The sequence below is a fragment of the Lepus europaeus genome, unplaced genomic scaffold (assembly GCF_033115175.1).
Source record: "Lepus europaeus isolate LE1 unplaced genomic scaffold, mLepTim1.pri SCAFFOLD_365, whole genome shotgun sequence".
Classification (NCBI taxonomy): domain Eukaryota; kingdom Metazoa; phylum Chordata; class Mammalia; order Lagomorpha; family Leporidae; genus Lepus; species Lepus europaeus.
Window position 1 is genome coordinate 29,027 of NW_026909238.1, and position 27,101 is coordinate 56,127.

The window sequence follows — 27,101 nt, forward strand, 5'->3', positions numbered from 1 at the left end:
CAGAGTTTAAACATGGCCCTGACTAAACTTAAGTGTGTGGGGACCTGCAAGGAAGGGCCAGATGGATTACCTAGTCCAGATCAATCTTCAGGGGCTGGACTTGTAGTGAGGAAAATGAGTGGAGGGGGAGAGCAGGTTCCCAGTTTGCAGGCTATGGCCAAAGTCCCCAGGAACACCCCGTCAGTGGCAGGAATGTGGAGGAGGCCCCTCTTGAAATATTGGTGGCTACAGTCTCCTATGATCTCTGATGCTGAGGGGCTCAGTCTTTTCCTTGGAAGCTTCTTCCTCCTCCATCTCTTCCTCCTGAGGCATCCCAGGCTGGAGCCTGGAGCCTGAGGCATACCTGGGGCCTGTGTTGGAAAAGGTGCTTTTCTTCACCTCTGTGGGGACAGGCCACTCCCCTGTATGGTGGCTGCGGCCTTTTCCACTTTGAGGTCTTCTGCCTCTTCGGAACATTTAGGGAGTCTTCCAGCAGGTCCCCTGCTCTCCCCTTCAGTGTCCCTTTCTCTTTTTCTAGGCATGGTGAGTGTGGGTTTGCATAATTGCTTGTGTTTGAAATGCAATCCTTCCCTACTCTGTGGGAGCCTCTTCCTCCACTCAGGCCTGCTCCCACTCCTCCTCCCCTGGAGATGATTGATATGAATAGATTGCCTAGTTATGTTCTCTGTAACAAAAACCACTTTTTAATTTTTGAGACCATTTTTTACTATGGGCAAAGCATAATCCTGTAATTTACTGTGGTAATCTCACACTGAGATGAGTTAAGGAGAAAATTGTAAGGTTTCTGTCTAGTTATCACTTTTACTGATTAGTAAGTCACCAGGACAATGCTTTTAGATTCTCAGGCTTGCTCAGTTAAATTCAGCATTTTTACCTCATTTTAACATCTCTGTTCCTTACCTTTTCTTTAGTATAAGGCATAGAAACTATAGGGCCAGCGCTGTGGCTCAATAGGCTAATCCTCCGCCTTGTGGCACCAGCACACCAGGTTCTAGTCCTGGTCGGGCACCAGATTCTGTCCCGGTTGCCCCACTTCCAGGCCAGCTCTCCTCTGTGGCCCAGGAGTGCAGTGGAGGATGGCCCAAATCCTTGGGTCCTGCACCCGCATTGGAGACCAGGAGAAGCTCCTGGCTCCTGGCTTCAGATCAGCATGATGTGCCGGCCACGGCAGCCATTGGAGGGTGAACCAATGGCAAAAGGAAAACCTTTCTCTCTGTATCTCTCTCTCTCACTGTCCACTCTGCCTGTCAAAAAAAAAAAGAAACTATAGAATGCAAAAAAATATATATGGAATACACACAATGATAATAGAAAAGTTTCAAGTCAAGATTCATTAATTTCTTCACCATTGTTCTTCTGAGACTATTTCTCTCCAGTCAGAATGTTTGCTTCAATATTTGCTTGAGTAAAAATGTTCCAGCTATGGTCCATTTCAATTTTTTTTGAAATTTTTTTTGAAATATATATATATATATATATATATATATACACTTTCACATATGATGCCTATAGGTGTTAATGGATACTGATTTTACTGACAGCAGTACAAAATTCAGATTCCTCAACTAATACAGTGAAACCAGACACAGATAAGTTAGCTATTCTCTCACTTTAGATCCTTTGGAGATTATATATTTTGTTGTCTTCTGTTTGTCTTTAGTTTCAAAAAATGAAACTAAGGCTAACTATGGTTTACCTTGAAAATGGTTTGCAGCATCTATGATTTGGTGATTGTTTGCTGGGTCTTAGTCCACCCGTACAAGGATGGACTGGGTCCGAGGAAAGGTAAGTGCGCCGCTCGCCTGTTCCCCAGCCTCCCGATCCCGGAGACAATCAGATGCAGCAGGGAGCCAAGTCTAGCAAGGACTCATTTACTTCATGCGAAACAGAACCTTTTATAGCACAAAACTGCAGAGTCATTGGGGCAGGGCTAAGGACCAACCAATCACTTAAACGGTCATTTTACTGGGGGATTTCTATAGGACTAGCCATATGTCTATACACTTGTTACTAGTTTTGTTACCTCCCCTGATGTTGCGCAGCCAATTAGTTTTAGTGGTAAACAACTTTGGATTCCGCCCACCTTACTTCCTTTGGGCACCATCATGTAACTAATTTCCCCACAATTGTTGACTTTTTAAAGTTTTGGAAAATTTTCAATGATTTTCTTCTTCAATATTGTTTCTGCTTCTTGTTTTTCCTTTTTAAACCTTTCCACTTGGGCCTACAATTGAAAAATGTCAGCAGTTTCTCTGTGACTTATTTAATTCATGCATCATTGTCACTTTTCATCTTTTATTTTCTCCCCATTTTAAGACTGAATATTTTATTCTCTCTTGGATTTGGCTTTCTATAAACAGAGATTATGCTTCCATGTCTTCAGCAAAACAGTCGATAGAAAATACATTTTAAATCTACATGTAGAGCTGCCTCCTCTGCCTCCTCCTCCCGTGGCTGCCGCCTCCGTTGGGCTGAGGAGCTGGGTGTTCACAGTGGTGGCGGCAGTGGCCACAGCACAACCAGCCCCCGCCCCCAGGCCAGTCCTGCCGGGAGCACCTGGTGCGGCCATCCCGCCCAGAGGCCAGAGCTGGGCAGGTGAATGTCGCTGGAAGATGGCGCCCTCGGGCCTGTGCAGCATCAGGTGGCGGTACCAGCGTGTGTTGTGGCGGGTGCCGTCCTGGATCCCGGTGGTGTGCATCAGCCTCCTCCAGGGCTGGTCCTACTAGCCGCCACCATCTAGCTCTGCCTAGTTTCCATGGAAAACATTGGCGAACAAGTTGTGGGCTAGTTGGCTTATCATCTACTTTTCGCGATGTTTGTCAGGTCGTACTGGAAAACTATCTTTACATTACCAATGGATCCTTCCAAAGAATGCCATCTCTCTTATGCAGAGAAAGAATTGTTGGAGAGAGAGCAAAGAGGACAAGCCCATCGGGAAGTTGTTAGGCGAGCATCTAGGGATCTTCTCATTTATACCAGGACCATGACTGGAGCCATCTGCTATTGTGACAGATGCCAGCTTATAAAACCAGATCACTACCATCCCTGTTCCGTCTGTGATAAATGTATTTTGAAGATGGATCATCATTGCCCATGGGTGAACAATTGTGTTGGACTTTCAGATTGTAAATTCCTCCTTTTCCTGGCTTATTCTCTGCTGTACTGCCTTTTTATCATGGCTACAGACTTACAGTATTTTGTTAAAGTTTGGACAAGTGGTCTACCAGGTACTCAAGCCAAGTTCCATATGATGTTTCTAATCTTTGCTGAAGCTAGTTTTCTGTCAGCTTATCTTCTCTATTTGGCTATCACTGTTGGCTAGTCAGCAAAAATAAATCTACATTAGAGGCATTCAGGAGTCCAGTATTTCGAAGTGGAACCATTAAGAATGCATTCAGCTTAGGTCTCAGTAAAACTAATGAGACAAGTTTTTGGTGATGAGAAGAAGTATTGGTTGCAGCCGGCACTGTGGCTCACTAGGCTAATCCTCTGCCTTGCGGCGCCAGCACATGGGGTTCTAGTCCTGGTTGGGGCGCCAGATTCTGTCCCGGTTGCCCCTCTTCCAGGCCAGCTCTCTGATGTGGCCAGGGAGTGCAGTGGAGGATGGCCCAAGTGCTTGGGCCCTGCACCCCATGGGAGACCAGAAGCACCTGGCTCCTGGTTTCAGATCAGCATGGTGCACCAGCCGCAGCATGCAGGCTGCAGTGGCCATTGGAGGGTGAACCAACGGCAAAGGAAGACCTTTCTCTCTGTCTCTCTCTCTCTCTCACTATCCACTCTGCGTGTCAAAAAAAAAGAAGTACTGGTTGCTACCCACTTTTTCATGTCTCTCTGCTCCTTCCAAGCTTGCCTTGTTAACCAGGATCCTGCACAACCATCTACTCCTGCAGGACTGAATTCAACAGCTAAAATCTTGAAAACCATAAGTTCCTGCAAAGCCATTGTGAGAATCCCCAAGCCACCTTCTTACTGACTCTCAGTCTTGGACAGAAAGCAATATAGACCCTGGAAGAGGCAAAGCTGCTATGAGCAATCCTGCATTAACCATGGAGAATGAGACTTAATCCTCAAGCAAAATAAATTCATGCTTTATTAAAGTATTGATGCTGTACGTGGATAAAAACTCCCATATGAAGCCACCATTTGGATATGCAGAATATGAGTTAATTGTCTGTAAGTTGTCACTTAAAACATAACACACTTTTGATCCAATATACAGAAACAGAGATTGTTATTAAATATTAAAATGTTTTATTGTATATGAATCAAAGAAGAAATATCTTCTATCGAAAACTCAGCCTAAATTCATGGGCCAGTTTTCACCTAAACAATGTGGGTAGCACAGTTTATTACTTAAAAACTTCATTGATTATCTGATTTTTTTTCAAAAATTAAGACTTAAGATATTGTTTCAGATTTAAAGGATTTCATTTCACACTATAAGGTGCTTGATTTGTAAAATCTGTTAGTTACTATTAAGAAGGTAGGGGAAATAAACCAGAATTCTTTTACTTTTTCCTTTTGATAGGAAATGAACCTCAGACTTATTGACCTGTCATAACTATGACTTCATTACAAAGTCAAAATGGCCTATACTTGAAGATCACCATCCATTTTATCAGACTTTAATTACTTCTAGACTTTGCTTTCCATTAGAAAATAAGTATGAACATTGAAGCTGGAGCTTTCTGATCAAGCAAATGGATAGAACACATTTCAGAAAATGAATCCAATGTTCTTAGAAAATAATTCTAAATCAGAAACACCTTTCATCTTTTCTGATTTTTGTAATTGGAGCAAAATCTGCAACATTATTAAGATTGACTTCTGATACAATTTTGTGGGCTTAGGTTTTTACATCTTTTTAGTCATTTCTCTTATTGAACTTAGTAAAAGTATTGAACTTCTGTTAAGAATTCCTTTTTTTGGGGGGGGGGAGCCACAACAATACAAAAGTTGCACTTTGTAAATTCACATTTATGAAATAAAAAACAAAACAAAAAAAAAACAAGAAGCAATGGGTAGGCCAATGACATCTAATCTGGGGGTCAGGGCTATCTTTTGGGAATGGGTCACCTAAAATGGCACCATGGCACCCAAATAAAACAAAGCTGTGATGTTCTGTATGCCCAAGCCTGGATTCCCATCTTCTTCAGAATCTTATAGCAGATGGAAGTCAGAGTTGATGAAGAACCAAGTCACATTAAAACAGCACTGACTGAAACAAAATTTGAACTGAGAGATCGTCTTCTTCATATGGTGGTGAACTCAGCTATCCTACATGACCAGGGAATGAACTTACCATTATCTTGATGCCAAAATGTACTGATTCATGGAGAAGATTGAGGTTGCAGCAAGATGTACTACAGGGAGTTCTGTTCAGGGTTAGGCACAGCAGAATTTTCTGGGGCATGAGATGAATTGGGAAATATTACAATGTAGAGATGTCCACTGTTATAAGACAAACCTTCTTTCACTGTTATGAATGGAAATTCTCCTGTGGGCCATATGTATCAATGTTATGAATGAAACAGTAGAAGTGGTAAAAAAAAAAAGAATTCCTTTTCATTCAATGGATTCACCCTCCTGTAATATATCTCTATTATTTGTCCTGTTAATCCTCCAGTGGTATCTATATTATTTTTATTATGTCTTCTCATCAAAACTATGACAGTAAAACTATATGTTTCTTGAAGTACCTATCAAGATTAAATTATGCAAATCATTAAACAAAAATCATATTTTTTTGGAAATTTAGTTCAGTATGAACTAAATGACATGCTGTTTGAAAATTTAGTTTAAGATAAAAAGATGTTTTTGTTGATGTCAAAATGCTTGGCTTCACTAAATATACTAAAAAGCTCTTGTGCTTTGTATGCATTATTTATGAAAAAAGTATTATTTTTTATTTGAATGAACTATACATTTTATAAATGTTAACAATTAGGATATGCTGTATACTTTTCTTAGTATTGACTTTGAGAATTTAAAGCAGATTACCTTTTAAAACCACATAGTTGGGGCCAGCACCTGGCTCACTTGGTTAATCCTCCACCTGCTGTGCCGGCATCCCATATGGGCATAGTCCAAGTTGCGCCTCTTCCAGTCACAGCTCTTCCAGTCACAGCACAGGCCATGGCAGTCATTTGGGGAGTGAACCAACAGAAGGAAGACCTTTCTCTCTGTCTCTTTCTCTCACTGTCTATAACTCTACCTTTAAAATAAATTTAAAAAAGAAAAAGAAAACAGGAGACAGTGGTGTATCATTAAATTATATTATTTCATTGCTACTTCTCCAGTTAGGACTCTACATATCTCCAGGATCTACTTTCAAAAACAAAAGCAGAAAGGCTAACTCTAAGCTATTGTATTTATGATGTTGAAAAGAAAAGTTGAGGGGCCTGCACTGTGGTGTAGTTGGTTAAAGCCCTGACTTGAAGCACTGACATCCCATTTGGGCACTGGTTCTAGTCCCAGTTCTCCTCTTCTGACCCAGCTTTCTGCTATGGCCTAGGATAGCAGAAGAAGATGGCCCAAGTCCTTGGGCCCCTGTACCCATGTGGGAGACCTGGAAGAAGCTCCTGGTTCCTAGCTTCAGATCAGTGAAGCTCTGCCCATTGCAGGGAGTGAACCAGATCTCTCTCTCTCTCTGTCTCTACTTCTCTCTGTAACTCTGTCTTTAAAAACAAAACAAAACAAAACAAAACAAAACAAAAAACACATAGTTAAGTAACTGGTAGGTAATCAAAGAAAAAACTGATAATAAATTTTTCAAAATGTTTGTTAGAAAAATATTCAATAAACTAAAATACCAGGGGACAATGGAATAAAAACTCCATTATTTATCCTTAAAATTACTTATCCTTGCCAAAAATATGAAGAGTTTTATATTAAATGTGTTTATGGAATGAGCTACATAGGCCAAGTCCATTTTATAGGAATGCAGTTCTTTGAACAATATAGCAGCAGTCTTTTTCAGACTTTTTTTTTAAGCTGAAGAATTTGACAATCTGCTTCAAAAAATCTGGGAAGACATGATATATTCTTGCTTTTACTTTAAAGTTTTTTTCCCCTTGGTCATTATTCATTATCCTGAAGTGCCACACTAGAATGATAACTACTCTTAGAAGTCTTAAGGGCAAGAGCAGCATTTGATGTATTCAGACTCATATGTAGCCAGATATTTTTTCAAAGCACAGAACTGGTATAGTGATATACTGGATTGGATTTTGTTAGGTGTTCCCTCTTGCAAAGCTGGAAGCTAGGGGAAAAAGAGGGATTTGTATACTTTACCTTGTTAGAGTACTGGTAAGATCCCCCTCTGGGTCTTTTATGTATTCATTTAAGCACCTAAGTGATTATATCTAAAAATTGCATTTGGAAAAGTAAAATAAATAAATAAATAAATAAATAAATAAATAAATAAATAAATAAAAATTTTTCAAAAAAATGAAATCTACATGTATAGATTTAATTGTACATTCAAAGATTTCTTGGTGGCCAGTGCCATGGCTCACTAGGCTAATTCTCCACCTGCGGTGCTAGCACCCCAGGTTCTAGTCCCGGTTGCTCCTCTTCCAGTCCAGCTCTCTGCTGTGGCCTGGGAAGGCAGTGGAGGATGGCCCAAGTGCTTGGCCCTGCACCCGCATTGGAGACCATCGGCACAGTTCACCAGCCACAACGTACCCGCCATAGTGCCACTGGGGGGGGGGGGGCAATGGAAAAGAAAGACTTTTCTGTCTCTCACTCACTGTCCACTCTGCCTTTCAAAAAATATTTCTTGACATTATTCTTTCAATAACACAGTAATTATTTTCATAGCATTTACATTTTATTGGGTATTTAAGTAAATCTAGATGATTTAAGGTGTACCAGAAGATGTATAAATACTATGCCATTTTATACAAGAGATTTAGGAATCCATGGATTTGGATATCTGTGAATGGCATTGGAGCCAATCCTCCATGAATTCTGAAGGCCAGCAAGTATTCCACTTCTCTTTCACTTTAGCTTTTTCTAAACTGTTATTAATCTCATTCACTTATTTTAGTTTTTCTGTTTTTGTGTTAAAGTATGTCTATGTGATTTTTAGACTATTTTTTTATTTATCTGTGAAAACTCTCTTATCATGAATCTTGAATATTTGTCAGTTATCTATATTCTAGTCTTGATAACTCCAATATCTAGATCTCCAGTCGCTCTGTTTCATATATCTTTCTTCCTGGCATGTCTATTAAATCTAAGTTGTATGTTAGATACTTTGCATTAAAAAATGCAGACATAATTTGAGGTTCTGATTGATCCTATCTATTAAGAAAAATTTTTCTTTTACTTTTTGCAAGCAACCAATCAATGTAGTGACAGTTTAATTTAAAACAATCAATTGTTTACCTGATATTGAAAATATAGTGAAGATGATTTTAAAGATATCAAAAGGGACAGCATTGTGGCTTAGCAGGTAAAGCTGCTGCTTTATAGTGGCACTAGTTTGAGCCCTGACTGCTTCTCTTTTGATTCAGCTCCCTGATAATGCACCTGGATAGCAGCAGAAGATAGCCAAAGTCCTTGGGCCCTTGCATTCACATGGAAGCCTCAGATGAATCTCCTGGCTTCAGAGTGACCCAGGCCCAGTCATTGCAATAATTTGAGTAGTGAGCCAGTGGGTGAAAGATCTCTCTCTCTCCTTTTCTCTGTAACTCTACCTTTCAAATAAATAAAATAAATCTTTTAAAAAGAAATGTAATATCATTCTCAGTGACAGTATCTCATTTGAAACAACAATGTCTTTTTTACTCTCCTCCAATTTTTGGCATAGGGTAATACAAATTGTATAATTTAATAAAGTTAATAAATGAATTAATGAATAAATGAATGTTGAAAAAGATAGCTGCATTTTAATATTTTATCTCTATTTGCATGAATGTATATATTTCCATTTCGTCTGCAGAAAGCTGGTAACAATATTTTCTTGTTCACCATTTGTTTTTAATCTTAATATTTGGTTTTGCTTGCCTTCTTTAATTCCTTCCACCATGCCCTCGTCCATCACTTTCCTTCCCCCTCCTGATTCTCCCCTCCCTCTCCCTTCTCCCTTCTCCCCTCTTCCCCTGCACTTCTCCCTCCCTCCCCTTCCTTCTTCCTCTATAATAATTTGAAAACAATTTGTTAATGAGCACAAAAATTTATACATATTTATGGACTATCATGTTATGACTTGATATTTGTATACATTTATAATTTAATGTGTAATTAGGGTTAACATATCTGCCTCCTCAAACATCATTTCTTTTTGAAGAAAATATTGAAAAGCCCTTCACCCAGTTTATTTTAGAATAATGTATAATACATTGTAATTATCTATAGTCAATCAACTGTACAATAGAACACCAGAAATTCTTTCTCCTATCTAGCTATGGCTTAGTATCTGTTCATCATTTTTTCTCCATCCTTCACTCCCCCCACCACACTCCCCAGACTCTGGTAACCACCATTATATATCTAATTTACATTAGATCAACCATTTAGATTCCACATGAGTGAAATCGCACAATGCTTATCTTTCTGTGCTTGGCTTATTTCACTTAATTACCTATACTTCCAATCTTCTTACATATGAAAAGATTTAAATCATTTAATGGCATAATAGTATTCCACTGGTTATATGTATCATATTTTCCTTATTCATTCATTAGTGGATGGACACTTAGGTTGTCTCCATTTCTTGATTGCTGCGAATTGTTCTGTAATAAACATAGGAAAGCAAATGTATCTTCAAAAGACTTATTTTGTCCTCTGTTGATGGGAATGTAAACTGGTGTAACCACTGTGGAAGACAGTACGGAAATATCTCAGAAATCTGAATATAGACCTACCATATGATGTGTCTTACCACTTTTGCAACTAGATGGGCACAACTGGAAACTATTTTAAGTGAAATAATCCAGAAACAAAATGACAGATATCATATATTTTTCTTGATCAAAGCTAATAGTGTATCTAAAATATAATGTATTGTATGAAATGGACCTTTTGAGATTTGATGATTGTTTACAGCCTTGTCTTTTCTGTTGAGGGATAGCATCTTTTTTCTTCATACCATTTGTTGAGTTCTTTCACTTAATGTAGGGTTAACTTTATGATCATTCAGTAAATGGAAAATAGATCTTTATAAAAATTAAGAGTGGGAATCAGAGAGTGAGGAGCAAAAATTGTTGGAACATGGGTGGGAAGGAGGGTAGGGTGGGTGTATTACTATGTTCCTAAATCTTTATGTATCAAATACATAAACTTGTATAACAAATAAAATTTTAAGAAATGAAACAGCAATTTCTAAAAATAAAGATAAATTTTAAAAATGGGAGAAAATATTTATAATCAATATATCTGAAAAGGTGCTAATAATTAATACATATGAGAAATGCAGCTTGATAGCAAAAAATACAATTTATAAATGAACAACACATTGAAACATAGATCTCTCAAAGGAAGATTTAGAAATTAACAACAGGTTAATGAATAAAGGCTCACTATAACTAATCACGGGGAAAATGCAAATGAAAGCTACAATAAGTTATTATTTTATTCTAAGTATATTGCCTTTTACTCAAAAGACAGACAATGAGTGATGGAGAGGATGCGGAGAAAGGGGCATCTTCATGTAATTTTGGTGGCAATGTAATTAAGTACATCCCCAAAAAAGGAGTTAATATTCCTAAAAAATCTGAAAGAACTACTGTATGTTCCAGCAATGCCACTATTTGAGATATCTCTCTCTCTCTATATATATATATGTATATATATATATATATATATATATATATATATATATATATATACCTGTACTTCCAATCTTTCAATAGGTAGATATAGATATATAGATATCTATATATATAATCTATATACAATATATAGATATATAGACTACATAGATATATACAGATATAATTATATAATTATTAATATATTATAATTATTAATATATAATATTTTAATATATTATATATAATATAATATTAATCTACTATATATTATATATTAATATTTTATATAATATTATGTATAATATATAATATATTAATATATATAGATATATAGGTATATCTATAGGTATATCTATATCTATATCTAGGTATATATATATATATCTATATCTACATGTATATAGATATAGATATTTATATATCTAGTTCTAGATCTAGATCTAGATCTAGATATAGGGGGTATATATATACAAGCATGCCCAATGGAAATAAGTTTTTACTTTTTAAATTTTGTTTGTTATACAAATATCATGTATTTCCTATATACAGATTTAGGAACATAGTGATACTCATCACCACCCTATTTCCTGCCCAAACTCCAAAACTTCTTCCTCTTTCTTCTCACATTCCCACTCCAAATTTTTACCTAGATCTATGTTCAATTTACTTAAAGATCATATAGTTAATCCTACACTAAACAAAAGAATTCTACAAATAGTATGAAGAAAAAAAAAAAAAAACACTGTTCCTTAATGGAAGAGACAGGAGCTGTAAAATCATCAAATCTCAAAATATCTATTTCACAACATTGCATTTCAGGTATTTTATTAGTTACCTCAGATCAAGGAAAATATATGATATCTGTCCTTTATGGATTGGCTTATTTCATTTAGTAAAACGGTTTCTGATAGTGCCCATCTTGTTGCAAAATACAGGATACTACATAGTGTATATATAGCATAGTTCCTTTTTCTAGTCAAAAACTGATGGACATGTGAGTTGATTGCTGGTCTTAGCTATCTTGAATTGTGCTGCAATGAACATAGGGGTACATATAACTCCTTCATATGCTGATTTCTTGAAGTTTGTGTAAATTCCCATGAATAGGATGGCTGGATCATATGGTAGATCTATATTTGGATTTCTGAGGTATCTCCATACTGTCTTTCACAGTGGCTAGAGCAGTTCACATCCCAAAAGAGTGGGTTAGGGTACCTTTTCCCCATATCCTCACTAACATTTGTTGTTTGTTGATATCCACATGAGAGCCATTTTAACTGGAGTGAGAGGAAACCTCATTGTGACTTTGCTTTGAAAAATATTTTAAATTTGGGTAATATAAATATATCCTGTTGTGTTCTTTTTAGTCAATATATTTTTGGCTATTTGGGGCTCTTTCATGTATTTAAATTAATTTTAATATTTTTTCTAGTTCTATGAAAATGCCATTGGCATTTTGATAAGAATTGCATGAATCATTATGCAGCCTTGGTTAATATGATCATTTACTGATATCTATTCTTCCAATCTATGGCCATAGATGTCTTCATTTCTTTTGTGCCTTTTCAACTTCTTTCATCAGTATTTTCCAGGTCTCATTGTTCTATTGGTTGAACTGAGTTTTAGGTTGGTATTTTTATAGTCATTGGAAATAATAGTTTTAAAATTTCTTTTTCAGCCGGCGCCGTGGCTCAACAGGCTAATCCTCCGCCTTGCGGCGCCGGCACACCGGGTTCTAGTCCCGGTCAGGGCACCGATCCTGTCCCGGTTGCCCCTCTTCCAGGCCAGCTCTCTGCTGTGGCCAGGGAGTGCAGTGGAGGATGGCCCAAGTGCTTGGGCTCTGCATCCCATGGGAGACCAGGAGAAGCACCTGGCTCCTGCCATCGGAGCAGCGCGGTGCGCCGGCCGCAGCGCGCTACCGCGGTGGCCATTGGAGGGTGAACCAACGGCAAAAGGAAGACCTTTCTCTCTGTCTCTCTCTCACTGTCCACTCTGCCTGTCAAAAATAAAAAAATAAAATAAAATAAATTTCTTTTTCAGATAACTTGCTATTAGTATAAATCACTGCTACTGACTTTTATATTTTGACATTTTATCTTGCAAATTTGTTTAATTAATTCTAAAAGATCTTTGTTAGAGTATGTGATGTTTTCTATGTATGTGCTCATGGCATCTCCCACCAGTGACATTTTGACTTCCTTTGTTCCAATTTGAATGTCTCTTTATTTCTTTCTCTTACCTAATTGCTACATGACTTTTCATACTATGTTAAATAGAAATGCTTAAAATGATCATTTTGTGTTATTCCAGATCTTGGAGAAGAATTCTTCAGCCTCTCCACATTCAATATAGTGTCAGCTGTTGGCTTGTTGTATATGTCCTTTATTATGTTATTGTGTATTCTTTGTGTACCTAATTTGCTCAGAGTTCCTGTAACAAAAGACTCTTTAATTTTTATCAGCTGCCTTTTCTACATCTATTGAGGATAACATACTATTTTTGCACTTTTGTTGTTATAGCATGTCATGTGTAGTGATTTGTGTATGTAAAAACACACTAGTATCCTTGGGGTAAATCTCTTCTGACTGTAGTATGTAAGAGTCCAGCATCAAAGAAAAGTCCAGAACAAAATAGTTTCCTTTATTAATTCATTTTGTTTTGTTGGATTTTAAAGATTTATTTATTTACTTGAAATGCAGAGTTACAGAATGAGAGAAAGAAAGAAACAGAGATGTGGAGAGTGATGAAGATCTTCCATCCACTGGTCCAATCTCCAAATGGCCTCACTGGCCAAGGATGGGCAGGCCAAATCCAGAAGCCGGGAGTTTCTTCTGGGTCTCCTATATGGGTGTAAAGGGGCCAAGGACTTGGACAATCTGTCACTACTTTCCTAGGCTGGGACCTGCTTCTGAAAAGCAGCAGCCAGGATATGAACCAGTGCCCATAAAGTATGCTGGTATCTTGGGTGGTGGTTAAACACAGTACATCACAATGCTCACCCCTGAAGCTGATTATTTTAAAATATTTATTTGAAAGTCAGAGTCACAGTGAGAGAAGGAGGGATAGAAAGAGAGGAGAGATTTTCTATACACTGGCTCATTCCCCAACTTGCTGCAAAGTCCAAGACTGTGCCAGGCTGAAGCCAGGAGCCAGCAGCCTCATCTGGGTCTCCCATGTGGGTGCAGAGCCTGAAGCACTTGGGTTATCATCCACTGCCTTCACAGGAACATTATCAGGGAGAATGATTGGAAGTGGAGCAGAAGGGTCTTGAATAGGACCCAACTTGGGTGCCAGCTCTGCAGATGGCAGCTTAGTGCACTACACCACAGCCAAAACCCCCTTAAAGCTGATTTTTTTAAAAGGTGAATTAATGTACTGCAAATCTTCTGATTATGAAAAATAATCTAATGACAAGTTGTCATATTTGGGTCCCTTTATATTCTAAGTGTCCTTGCAAAAGTACAACTACAATTTTTAATCCAACATAGTGTGCAGTCTAGTGCATCTTAAATCTGAAGATATAAATGAAGAATAGAAAAATGAAATAGAGCCAGGTTGATTTATCTGCTTCAGGTTCTGTAGCCAGGGTAGTAAGGATGGTTTTACTTCAGTAACCATTCAAGTGGGGGATTGGATCTTGGAAGGCTCTAAAAATCTAAATGGATATTTTATAGTTCAAGGATTTCATTTAGAACTTTGGATCTTAAAAAATAATAAAATAAAAAGACAGATGCTTGTTATCAGAAGTTTAAAATATCATCAAGATACTACATCACTGAAAAAAATTGATTTATTCAGTGTTTCAACAAGAATTACTGACTAGGTTTAGTCAACTGTAAGGTGACCAAATGTGTGAAAAAAAGTAAATAGCCTTGACTCTTTCACAGCTCAGCTCTACCTAAGCAATCATAATTCAATATACAAAAGAAAATGTATATATTTCCTTCCCAATGACACATAAATTATTACAAAACTAAGATTAGTTTGTTAAATCAGTACAAAAACTTAGGAAAAAATGAATAAAATAATTAACACATAGAAATTTAACAAAATTACCACATGGACATTAACCCATTACTTCAGACAACTTAAACACATAAAGACAAAGTGAGAGGTAGACAATCAGACAGGAGCTGAGTAAAAATGGAAGGGGATAGCCACAAATTAAATACAAGACAAAACACACTATAGCCTAGAAGATGGGTTGACATTAGATTTTGAAATTAAAAAGATCAAAATTTTTGAACAATGTTTAGCACAAAACCTGTTTGCTTTTAATTTATAAGATTAAATTCTAATCTTATAACAGTGTGCCTTTAATGTTACTGCATTACTGATGTTTAGAAATACATATAAAGAGGCCGTGGCTCATTTGGCTAGTGCTCCACCTGCAGCACCAGCACTCTGGGTTCTAGTCCTGGTTGGGGCACCAGATTCTGTCCCAGTTGCTCCTCTTCCAATGCTGTGGCCTGGGAAGGCAGTGCAGGTTGGCCCAAGGGCTTGGGCCCTATATCCACATGGGAGATCAGGAAGAAGCACCAGCTCCTGGATGCTGGCTGCAGCACACCAGCTGTAGTGGCCATTTGGAGAGTGAACCAACAGAAGGAAGACCTTTCTCTGTCTCTTCCTGTCTCTCTCCCTCTCACTAACTCTGCCTGTCATAAAAATACATATAACGATTTTTTTCTAGTGTCAGCCAACCAAATCCTACACAAGATTCATCTTCCACCAAACTTCTAAAACATTCTTGTATTACCTCACTTATTTCTTCTTAAAGATCACCAGCATTTTCAATTTAGGATGAGTATAACTTGAATTTCCCATGAATTGGCTTCTTTCTTACGCCATAGCTTTATTTACCAAGACATTCCCATAACTAAAGCTTCATGTTTCTTTTTCCCCTACCTACAGGATTCTTGAATTTACATAAAAAATTTAAGAACAAATAGAATTTTAACCTAGAGTTACTTTAATTTTTTGAATATTAGAGGAATTAAGCATGAAACAAAAAATATTCTTGTCTTTGTTACATAATTATACTTTACAAAGTGCTGCTACAAACTCTAGAAATCTCAGGAAAACTCTAAAGTCTGGAAGATAAAGCATTTAAGCACAGAAAAATGTTATTAGTAAAGGACAGAAAAGCCCACCAATCAGAAAATGGTTAGGCAAGAACATCAAATGACAACAAGAAGGAAAGAAAAAAGAGAGAGAATACAGGGATACCCTAGGTACCATAAGTAAGTCCAAGTCATTCTATAGAGGTGGATAGAGCCAGAAACTGGGTTGGTAACTTCTGGACACTTGGTTCCATTCTTCTGGTTCCAGTGGCTGGGTATTTAGCATCTGGGCACCTGGGTCCACCCATGCAGTTTCTCCCCAACCCACATGGCCCACTTTGTCCCCTTCCTAGGAGGTAGAGAAGACAACCAACCAGTAGGGTGCTGTCTACGGGGGCTGATATTTCAAGAAAAGAGGGAATCTTCTCACCACCAAATTAGTTCTAATAGGTACTCTGGATGGGCTGCAAGGAATATCTGGGCAGGCTGCTGCCCAAGCATCCCTTCAGAGGGTCAGCCCAGGGCTCACAAAGATGAGTGCTTGGGGTGGGGGACTCTATGTAGTGATGCACCAACTTCAGCATAAGTTTAAATGCAGCATGGTCTACATGACCCTGGGATTGCATTGTAGATGAAAATTGCTTCCCTTACATTCAATGCTCAGATTCTTGGTGCCTGACAGGGTCTTGATCCCAAGCATGACGTGTTAGCCATGCCATCACATAGGAAGAGGAAAATAGGCTTCACACTAAACAGGTTGCTTCACTGCTGGTGCTCCAGTGGAAACTGCTTTGCAGCTTGTGCATTGTGCTCACAGTCAGCTGGTACTCACTCTTAGACCTCAATGTCTTGAGGCACAATCCTGTTTCCAGGGATAATTCATCCCAATAGAGGGAAAACTTGGGTGACTCTCAGGCATAAAGGCAATGTGGAGCTGTCTCACAGCCTCTACATTAGCAAATACTATATCCCAGGACTCTCATACCAAACTGAAGTCTCCTGCCTTAGGGCTGTCTCTGTCTTCAGGATGAGGCAGTGGACAGTTGTAGCTCATGGTTTGCAAAGATGTTGGAAGCCAGGAGTTCCCAAAGGGGACTTCGTGTGCTTATTGCTTAGTCTTTGTTGCCCCAGGCCCCCTGGATAGGAATGAGGCAGGAGTTTCAGAGCCAACATGGTGGCAGAAATATACTTGATACAAGCTAAGGCAAATCTGGAGATCTCAATGGGAGGTAGAGTTCTCTGTGCACCCAGGAGCAGCATGCCTCATAGTGCCTTTCAGAGATGGGGGCCCAGAAGCCAGCATGTCTTTCAATGCCTGCTTTCTCAAGCAAGAGGCAAGATGCCAAAGTGCCTTGGAGTTTATGCATATTGAGGAGGAATTAGGATATGAGGAGTTCAAGTGACAATGTTCAGCACTATGCCAACAAATTAGAAGATTCAAGGCACCTGCTAATGCACCTCCAGGGATGCAAAGAACATGTGCTCCCTGATGTGCAAGCATGCTTTGGGAGCATGATGTCTGGCACTGCAGATGCGACAGGACATGCAGGCATATAGCAGAAGTCAGGGCTCATATCCATTTTTCCCTGACAAATTCCTCATTCCTTCAACTGGCACAAACATGCCCTATCATTATCCACACCACTATTTCACTATTTGGTCACAGTTGCTGGCAGTTTGTCATGTGCCTTACCTCTATAGGTATTTAGCAGTCAACATAGAATTGTTGTAGAACCAAAAAAATCTGACAATTTAAACAAGGCAGATGGTAATGATTTGGCTTCTGCTGAACACTCAGAAAAAAATCTCAAAGGAGTGTAGGTAATGCAGTCAGTCAGAAAAAAAAAAACTGAGGTAGAAATTAGAATTAAAAACACCAAGGTTGGGACAGCTGTGTGTTGCAGTGGGATAAACAATGGCCTACAGTGCTGACATCCTATATGGGTTCCAGTTCAAGTCTTAGCTGCTCTACTTAAAATCCAGTTCCCTGGCTGGTGCCGTGGCTTAACAGGCTAATCCTCCACCTTGCAACACCAGCACACCAGGTTCTAGTCCCAGTTGGGGCGCCAGATTCTATCCCGGTTGCCCCTTTTCCAGGCCAGCTCTCTGCTATGGCCTGGGAAGGCAGTGAAGGATGGCCCAGGTCCTTGGGCCCTGCACCTGCAAGGGAGACCAGGAGAGGCACCTGCCTCTGGGCTTCAGATCAGCATGATGCGCTGGCTGCAGCAGCCATTGGAGGATGAACCAACGGCAAAAAGGAAGACCTTTCTCTCTGTCTCTCTCTCTCACTATCCACTCTGCCTGTCCAAAAAAAAAAAATCAATCCAGTTCCCTGTGAGGTCCCTGGGAAATCAGTGGAAGATGGACCAAGCTTCTGGACCCCTAAACTCACCTCTTAGACCTAGAAGAGGCTCATGGCCCCAGCCTGATCAATTGTGATAATCTGTTGAATGAACCAGCAGACGGAGGATCTGTTTCTCCTTCTCTCCTTTCAAATTACTAAATCATAAAAACAATGTTGCAAGAGTGAAAAATAATGATGCTGAAATTCATATGGAAACACTAGAGACCCCAAATAGCTAAAGCAACTGCATACAAAAACAAAAACAAAACAAAAAACACACAAATCTATCAGGCATCACAAAAATCTGAACATAGATCTACCATGTGACTCAGGCCTCCCACTCCTGGGAATTTACAGAAGGGAAATGAAATCAGCAAATAAGAGTATATTTACCCCCATATTTATTGCTGCTCTTTTCACAATAGCTAAGTCATGGAACCAACCTAAATGCCCATCAACCAAAGACTGGATAAAGAAATTTGGGGCATGTACACTATGGAATTCTACAGCAGTAAAAAAAATGAAATCCCTGAACTGGGATAACTAATAGAGCACCTAATAGTAGATCTGTAGAAGTGAAATTGACAATTTGAAAAGCAATGAGAACGGCCTTTATCTTGACTATTAAGGAATTTTTTTCATTCTTTTTGTTGAACTCTTTACTTAACAGAGCTAATCATATGTGTATAACGTCAATTAAAAATAGAACTCAGCCAGTTCTATGGCTCAATAGGCTAATCCTCTGCTTGCAGCACTGGCACCCTGGGTTCTAGTCCTGGTCAGGGTGCTGGATTCTGTCTCAGTTGCTCCTTTTCCAGTCTAGCTCTCTGCTGTGGCCCAGAAGTGCAGTGGAAGATAGCCTAAGTGCTTGGGCTCTGAACCCGCATGGGAGACAAGAAGCACCTGGCTCCTGGCTTTGGATCAGCGTGGTGCGCCAGTGACAGCACACTGGCCGCAGTGGTCATTAGGGGTGAACCAATGGAAAAAAGGAAGACTTTCTCTCTGTCGCTCTCTCTCACTGTCCATTCTGCCTGTCAAAAAAAAATAGAACTCAGTAAAAAAATAAGAGTGAGAATAAGGGAGGAAGAAATTTATAACTATAAAGCTGTATAGTTTTGCATACATTCCTATGGACTTCTTGCTAACAGTATAGTTTATAAACTTTCATTGGACCCCAATACGGGGTCCAACATGGGAAACCGTCCACACAGCAAACTCATAGAATGATAATCACTTCAAATAGCACTCTTGACCTCAGAATCAGCCCTTCATTCTGGTCTGGCTGAAATGCCCATGAGAGTAATTCAGGCATGGAACACTACAACACCATGGCCAAAAATGTCCTATATGAAGGATATCTTTGTGTGAAACCCCTGTGGAAAGAAGTCACCAAAGAAGGACATACTTTTCGCTGAAGCAAGAACTTTCACTTTGTGTATGGCCTTTTCTAAATACTGATGGTGTTTGAGGATTCAAAAGGCTTCTATAGTCTAGGCAGTTTATGTCAAGAGCCTCAGGCATGTTAATTGTTAAATTAACAACAGGAATCACTGTACACAAACTTCATATGCAGGACTTCTATCCTCAATGAGTTGCATTATGAGAGTTAATCTTGTTCTCAATTTCGTGTGTGTGCAAATTGTTGAAATCTTTACTTAGAGTTGGTCTTCTGTTTATTAAGTAATTGAAAATGAATCTTAGTGGAGAATGGGACTGTGCATGGGAGACAGTGGGTGAGGAGGGACTGGATTATGGGTGCAAGAGTGTTGTACTTATGAAATGCATGAAGTCTGTTATAGTTAAATAAAAGGTTTCTTTGGGGGAAAAAGCAGGACAGGTTTATAGTGCATTGGTAACTGGAATACATATGCTTTATTCTAAGAAATATGAATCCAGAACATAATGAATTAAGACTCAGGTTCTTGATGGGGAGTGCATATGATGAGCCTGGAACCATGTAAAATAATTCTAGTTGAAAACCCTGTAGGCTATATGGAAGGTCTGGGTTTTGGACAGTGTGTGACTGCAATACACATGCTGCTGGCAGTCTTCTATTCCTAGAGCTCACTAGCTAGCTGCCTATATCATCAGATAGTGCCATGAAATGAAATAGAAGTCAGAACATTGGTAAATGACTCCAAACAGGCATAACCACTATAGAGTGGCAAGAGAGCTACAGAATGAATAAGAACAAAAATAAACGGAACTATGGCCAGCATTGTGGAATAACAGGTTAAGCTGCTGTGGGCAATGCTGACATTTTATGTTAGCTGGGAGTCCTGGATAATTTGTTTCTCAGTCACTACATTGCTAATAGTCCTATAAAGGTAGTACTTGATGATCAATATGTTTGGGGCCCTGCCACCCATGTGGGAGGCTAAAATGGAATTTATGCCTCCTGGCTTTGGTCTCACCTAGACATGGCTGTTTCAGCCATCTGTGGGAGTGAAGCAGTGAATATAAGAACTCTGTGTACATGTTTTCCTCTGTCATTGTCTTTTAATGGAAAAAAAATTAAACATTGGCCCAGAAACAATCCCAGGAAGACAGTTTGGACATTAGGCCACCAAAACAATACTTTGAATCTTCTTCAATCTATAAATAGATTGGTAATATGGACAAATTAGACAGTCTACACACAAATCTGGGATTCACATGACTAAAAAAGTCACAAGACAAATCCTACCAAGTAGAAAAAACCCAACATCCAACTCTAATAGTACAGCATTATGGCTGGCATATGAGGTAACACAACTGTGGTCACATTACTGATCTGTACAAGAATAAATGGGGAAGACTCATGGGTGGGCAAGAAACAGTTATACCAAATGCTTTGCAAATGTTAGGTTTGTATTTCAAACTGAGTAGTATAGAATGAGTATTTATTTACAAAAAATTACATGTGGATATCGTCCCTACTCATAATAAGTGCTGGTAAAACAGCAGAGTATATGGCACAGAGACTAATGTAGATTACAAAGGGTGCATAGCCAGCCTCTGCAGTGCAGTGTTACACCCTCATGTGAATTCCCTAATACCTACAGAGATGTGATGTTAAACAGGTGTTTTTCCTCCTTCATTACTGTTTTGCAGAATAATATTGAGTAATTTTGCTAGCATTTATTTTATGTACTAATAATTTTGTGGATAATTTTGCTGATGCTTGTTGAAATCAGCCTCAGAATGAAAGCTTTGTCCACTTCCACAGCCTTTGTAGAGTTTTTCCCCTAAGATCCCTGATAGTGAGATCTGGCTTGTTGTAGAAAGTTTTCCTATATTCACATGCTTTCTCACCTGTGAGTTCTTTGATGTGTGCTTAACCCTGACTTCTGGCATCAAGAATTTTCATAATCACTTCATTAAAAGGTGTTTTTCCTTTTTGTGAGTTCTGCTATCTGTTGAGATGTAGCTTCTGGCAAAAAGTCTTTTCTTATCCATAGCATTGACAAGTTATCTCTAACATGTGAGTTCTTTGATGCCTTCTGAAGTTTGAACTCTAAAATGTTTTTCCACATTCATCACATTGATAGAGTTTCTCCCCTGTGTGAACACTCTGATGTGTAATGAGTTGTGAGTTATTACAAAAGACTTTTCCACAGGCATTGCATTCATAAATTTTCTCTGATCTATGCATCCTCTGATGGGTAAAGAGTTGTGACTTCCAGCAAAAGGGTTTTCCACACATTTTGCATTCATAAATCTTCTCCCTCTTATGTAGAGTGAGTTGTGACTTCTGGAAAAAAGAATTTTCCACAGGTACTACATTCATAAATTTTCTCCCTTTTGTGGATCTTCTGGTGTACAATGAGTTGTGATTTTCAGCAAAAGGCTTTTTCACATGTATTACATTCAAAAGGTTTATCCCCTGTGTGAATTCTCTGATGTGTAGTGAGGTTTGACTTCCAGCGAAAGGTTTTCCCGCACATTTCACATTCATAAGGTTTCTCATTTATGTGAATCTTCTGATGTGAAGTGAGATTTGACTTTTGGATAAAGGCTTTTCCACATTGTTTATATTCATAAGGTTTCTGCCCTATGTGAATTCTCTGATGTACAGTGAGATTTGACTTCCAGGAAAAGGCTTTTCTGCATATATCACATTTGTATGATTTGTCCTTTGTGTGAATTCTTTGTTGTGAAATAAGGCTTGTTTTCCAATGAAAGTCATGTATTACATTGATAAGGTTTCTCCCCTGTGTGAATTCTCTGCTGTAGAATGAGTTGCGACTTCCAATAAAATGCTTTGCCACATGTTTCACATGTGAAAGATTTGTATCTTGAGTGAATCATGAGATTTGTAGTATCTGATCTCAGGTGAATGGATTTCCCACATTCATTTAACCCAGAGGGCTTTTCCCCTTTCTGAGTTCTATGATGGATAGAAAGGCAGGATTTACAATTGAAAGATTTTCCACAGGGGTTACAAGAATAGATTTTTCTTCCTGTATGTGTTCTTTGACTTGTGGTAAAATCTGATTTGTAAATGAGAGTTTCCTCTTACTAAAAAGATTCATAAAGTTTCTTTCCTGTGTGTGTTTGTTGAGGTTTACTGTGGTAGGACTTTTTCTGGAAAGTTTTCTTTCCATGTTCAGTTGTCTTTCCTATAGTGCCAACTGACTTATTACAGGTATCTCCCATATGAGCCTTTTCCTGCTGAACCCTTTGCCTCTCATACTGTGTTCAAACACCTGCTGAAAAGTCTGAATCTTGTGAGGCTAACTGATAGGCTCCCAGCATTCACTTGAGTTGCCAGGTACATTAGTGCCATCAGATTTCTCTGCAGCTTGCATCTCATCAGGCCTCCTAGGGAGAAGCAAATTGTGAAATAAATTATATGTCTCAGCTTTCAGTAAAAATATGGCCTGAGCTTAAATTAAGTGTTGCTTTTAAATTTAACTCTCTTGTGCATTGATAAGTTGTTGTTTGTGATTGCAACTTGCCTCAAATTTATTTGTTGACTTTTCCAGTTTGTTCCCAATAGGTCATCCCTTCTGCAGGCTGAAATGAGAAAAAAAATGCTATATCCATGAAACATATCTAAGTGTTACTTGTAGAATGTTCAAGCAAAGGGAATGCAGTTTCCTAGTGGAATAGCATTTGAATAGGTCAGTAAAAGGTATTCAATGTTGCCCTTATATATCTTTTTCTTCATAATACACTAAGGTAATAAAACAAAGGAAGCTTTCCCAAATTCATACATTCAACTATGTTAAATGTTTTAAGTGGAGAGAGGGGCAAGTGATGTCAGGCAGTGGGTCAAACCATTTCTTAGGAAGCAAACATCCCACAATAGTACCAGATGAGTCCTGGCTACTGTGCTTCCAACACAGATTCCTGCTAATGTGTCCTGGCAGGCAGCCAATGATGATTCTAAGTGTGTTGCAGCCTGCCACACAATTGAAAGACCCAGATTTACTGGCTTTTCATTTCAGGTTGGCCTCATTCTCACTGTTGCAGGCATTTGGGCAATGAACCAGTAGATGGAGGACTTTCCTCTCATTCTCTATTTCTCTGTTACTGTCATTCTGCCATACAAGGAGAACCTAATAAACATTTTCATAAGTAAGTAAATATTTATAAAAGTTGAGAAACACTTACTAGAAATACGTACCAACTATTTTATTTGAGTAATAAGCTGCATACTTCCCAGCAGCCATCATCAATTCTTATAAAAGTGAGTTTTCTTGCTTCTTTAATGATTCAGCTTTGAAGATGGGAAAACTTCATTTGATCACTTACTTATAGGTACCAGAGGAGGACATGTGTGTATCCCCTAAGCAGGACCATACATAGAAATAGCATCCATTTTCTTTTTTTTGTTGTTTTTTTTAACTTTTATTTAATGAATATAAATTTCCAGTGTACAGCTTATGGATTACAACTGCTTCCCACTTCCATAACTTCCCTCCTACCAGCAACCCTCCCCTCTCCCGCTCCCTCTCCCCTTCCATTTGCATCAAGATTCATTTTCAATTCTCTTTATATACAGAAGATCAATTTAGTATAAAGATTTCAATAGTTTGCACCCACAAAGAAACACAAAGTGAAACATACTGTTTGAGTACTAGTTATAGCATGAAATCACAATGTACAGCACATTAAGGACAGAGATCCCACATGAGGATCAAATGCACAGTGGCTCCTGTTGTTGACCCAACAAATTGAAACTCTAGTTTATGGTGCCAGTAACCATCCTAGGCTGTCGTCATGGGTTGCCAAGGCTATGGAAGACTTCCAAGTTTACCAACTCTGATCATATTTAGACAAGGTCATAAAAGACAAAGTGAAGATAGTAACCGATGATCATAAGAGTGGCCTTAACCAGGTCTGAACAATTATACAGCATTAAGTGGGGAAGAGGACCATCAGTACACACAGGTTGGGAGTAGAGCCATTGGTGGTAGAGTAGAGGTTATGATTACAAAGGAATGAGGCCCAAGTGGACTAGACAGGGCCTAGAACAAAGGACAGAGTCATTATTAGAGGAGCTAAGAAAGGTGCTGTCTAAGCTACAAGTAATTTTTCTGATTGAGAGGCAAATAGAACCTGATAGAAGAGGCTTGATAATAATCTGGTGGGCTTTAGGCCTTGTAAATTCAGAGGCCCAGACCTATCTATCTCTTCACATGGGGTATATCCTAAGGGAGGTGTGAACCTCCTAGGGGAAGGCACTCTGTGAACTTTCATTACTTGGCTGGCCTAGGAGGAGAGCTGGCCAGGTAAAGGCAGGGGGCATCTCTAACAAGAAATTTACAGTTCTGCCTGCAATATTGCTGACCCTACTTGACCATACCCTCAGCTGCAGTGGTCACTTTGGAAGTTGGGCTGAGTGAAGGGCTTTTCAGCTTAGAGCCAATAAGATCTGTGGCTCTGATCTCGGCATCCTTCGACTCCAGGGCAGGTCCATTTCCAGTGATCCAAGTCTTGGCAGAGCTGCCAGGGTTCTTCAAAGCTGACTTCTGCTGAAGCCCAGGCTTACCACATTGAAAGCCAGTGCAGTGGACTGGCCTGTTGGGTCTACTTGAGGGCAGATCACTGTACAGATCAGCCATTTATAGGCCTGCCACCCATTGCTTCTGATGCCGAGCTTTCTTTTCCTCCTGGTTTGTGTTAAAGCAGACCAGAGGATGCAAGTCAAGGGAGTGCCCAAGTCCCATCTCTAATCTTCGGTGGCCTGAACTACAAGTCTAGAGTCACAGGCATGTTCTGTAGTAGTTTTTCTAAGGTAGACAATGCCCATGAGGAAAATTATATTCTCATTTTAAAACTTTCTTTCCCTTTGGTCTGAAAGGGAGGTTTTTTCTACTTACTGTATACTTCGCTGATGGTGAAGTGAATCTAGCTATGAGATTATTATTTAAGTTCTTATTTTGGCTATGCTATTACAGAAAAATGTTAGCCATCTCTTTTATAAGGTCTAAAGATTAAATTGTGCATCCTACAGATTCCTTCATAATAGAATTAGTTTCCTACCTTGAAGAGAATAGAGAAATGAAAGAACAAGTTGGGCTTAGAATAGAGAAATGAGGGAGCAAGTCCTAGATCACTTGCTGACAATAGCAATATCACATGAATACTTAGCAAACAGTTTCAGCCATTAGATAACAACTTAAGAAAACATTTACCAGAAGGTCCAATGCCTTCTATAAATTTTAAGAATCATGTATTTGAAAACACCTCTTGAATATCTAACATGGTGTTGTTTGTTTAGCCAGTAAACTTAAGCACAACCATCTAAAATGTTTTTAGTTTCTTTCTACCAACACATTTAAAACATATGATACACAGATTCAGCTCACACAAATTAAAATGTATCTTTGATTTTAGCAGCTTAAATTTATGGACAATCTTATCTATAAGCCATTTAAAATAAAACTCTCAATAAAATTTCCCCATGTGGATATACAATATGTACACACATATAATATAGCATAATAGACCAATATAGCAATTTTAATAATAGCTTTGAAAATCTTTAACTCTTTTTGCAGATTGCCAATTCATTTGAATTGCTTTTTGTTTTTAGTAACCTCAGTTAACCATACTTTCTCTCAGTTGGTACTGTTAATACATTATTGGCTTCATCTGTTTACAGAGCCATCCCAAAGTACTGAATACAATAAAAGTGGCTGGAAAAAGTCCATAGGAACCTATAGGAGGACAGCTAAACACAGAACCAACAACGCTTTAGTTTTATGAGCAGCACATCATATATAACTGTGGATGACAAAAGACTTTAAGTCGCCATGTTTCAAATTATAAACTCATCAACCAACAAGAGGCACTTGCTTACTTCACAGTATTTTTGAAAGCACTTGTAGGATTTTACAAGTATTTAACCCTTTAGGCCTCTGGGGCTTTCTCATTAAGATAACTATCATGTCTAGTAACACAAGATCATTAGACTTTTTAATTCTCCAACATTTGTATTAATAGCATTTTCCATTATAGAAACTTAAAATTTGGTACCATGTCACATCTTGACAGTACTTCTAATATAATCCAAATAGCCTGATTAGTTGGTGTCTCTATAAGATGAGAGACATAGGTCCTTCAATTTTTTCAGTTGGGCCCAAACTGGAAAAACCTAAGTCCAGGATTTACTGGAAATTTTAGAGACCAGATTGTTTGAAACTTTGATTTTTTGAATGCCTGTCAAGAATGCCAAGGCGGCTCAAAATCCAAAATATCTGGTTGAAATAAGATTCCTTAAAATCATGACATAACATAGACCAAATCTGATCATTGTCACAAGGTGATTATTCAAATCTTTGAAAATAAGCACATATTTAAATAACCCATAGCTCTTAATAAAAATTCAGCTGTTTTTGAACAATTAGAATGTAACAGACATCAAGAGAACATAATAGATTACTTTAACACATTGCTTTAACAGAGCATCAGAGTTTAATTCTATGTCAAAGAGAAATTGAGCTT

At 38.5% G+C, this 27,101-nt stretch overlaps 1 pseudogene; it reads left to right on the forward strand.

The window, feature by feature from the left end:
• Positions 1-2,612: 2,612 nt before the first annotated feature.
• Positions 2,613-4,102, forward strand: LOC133754981 (palmitoyltransferase ZDHHC2-like; annotated as a pseudogene).
• The last annotated feature ends 22,999 nt before the right edge of the window (positions 4,103-27,101 follow it).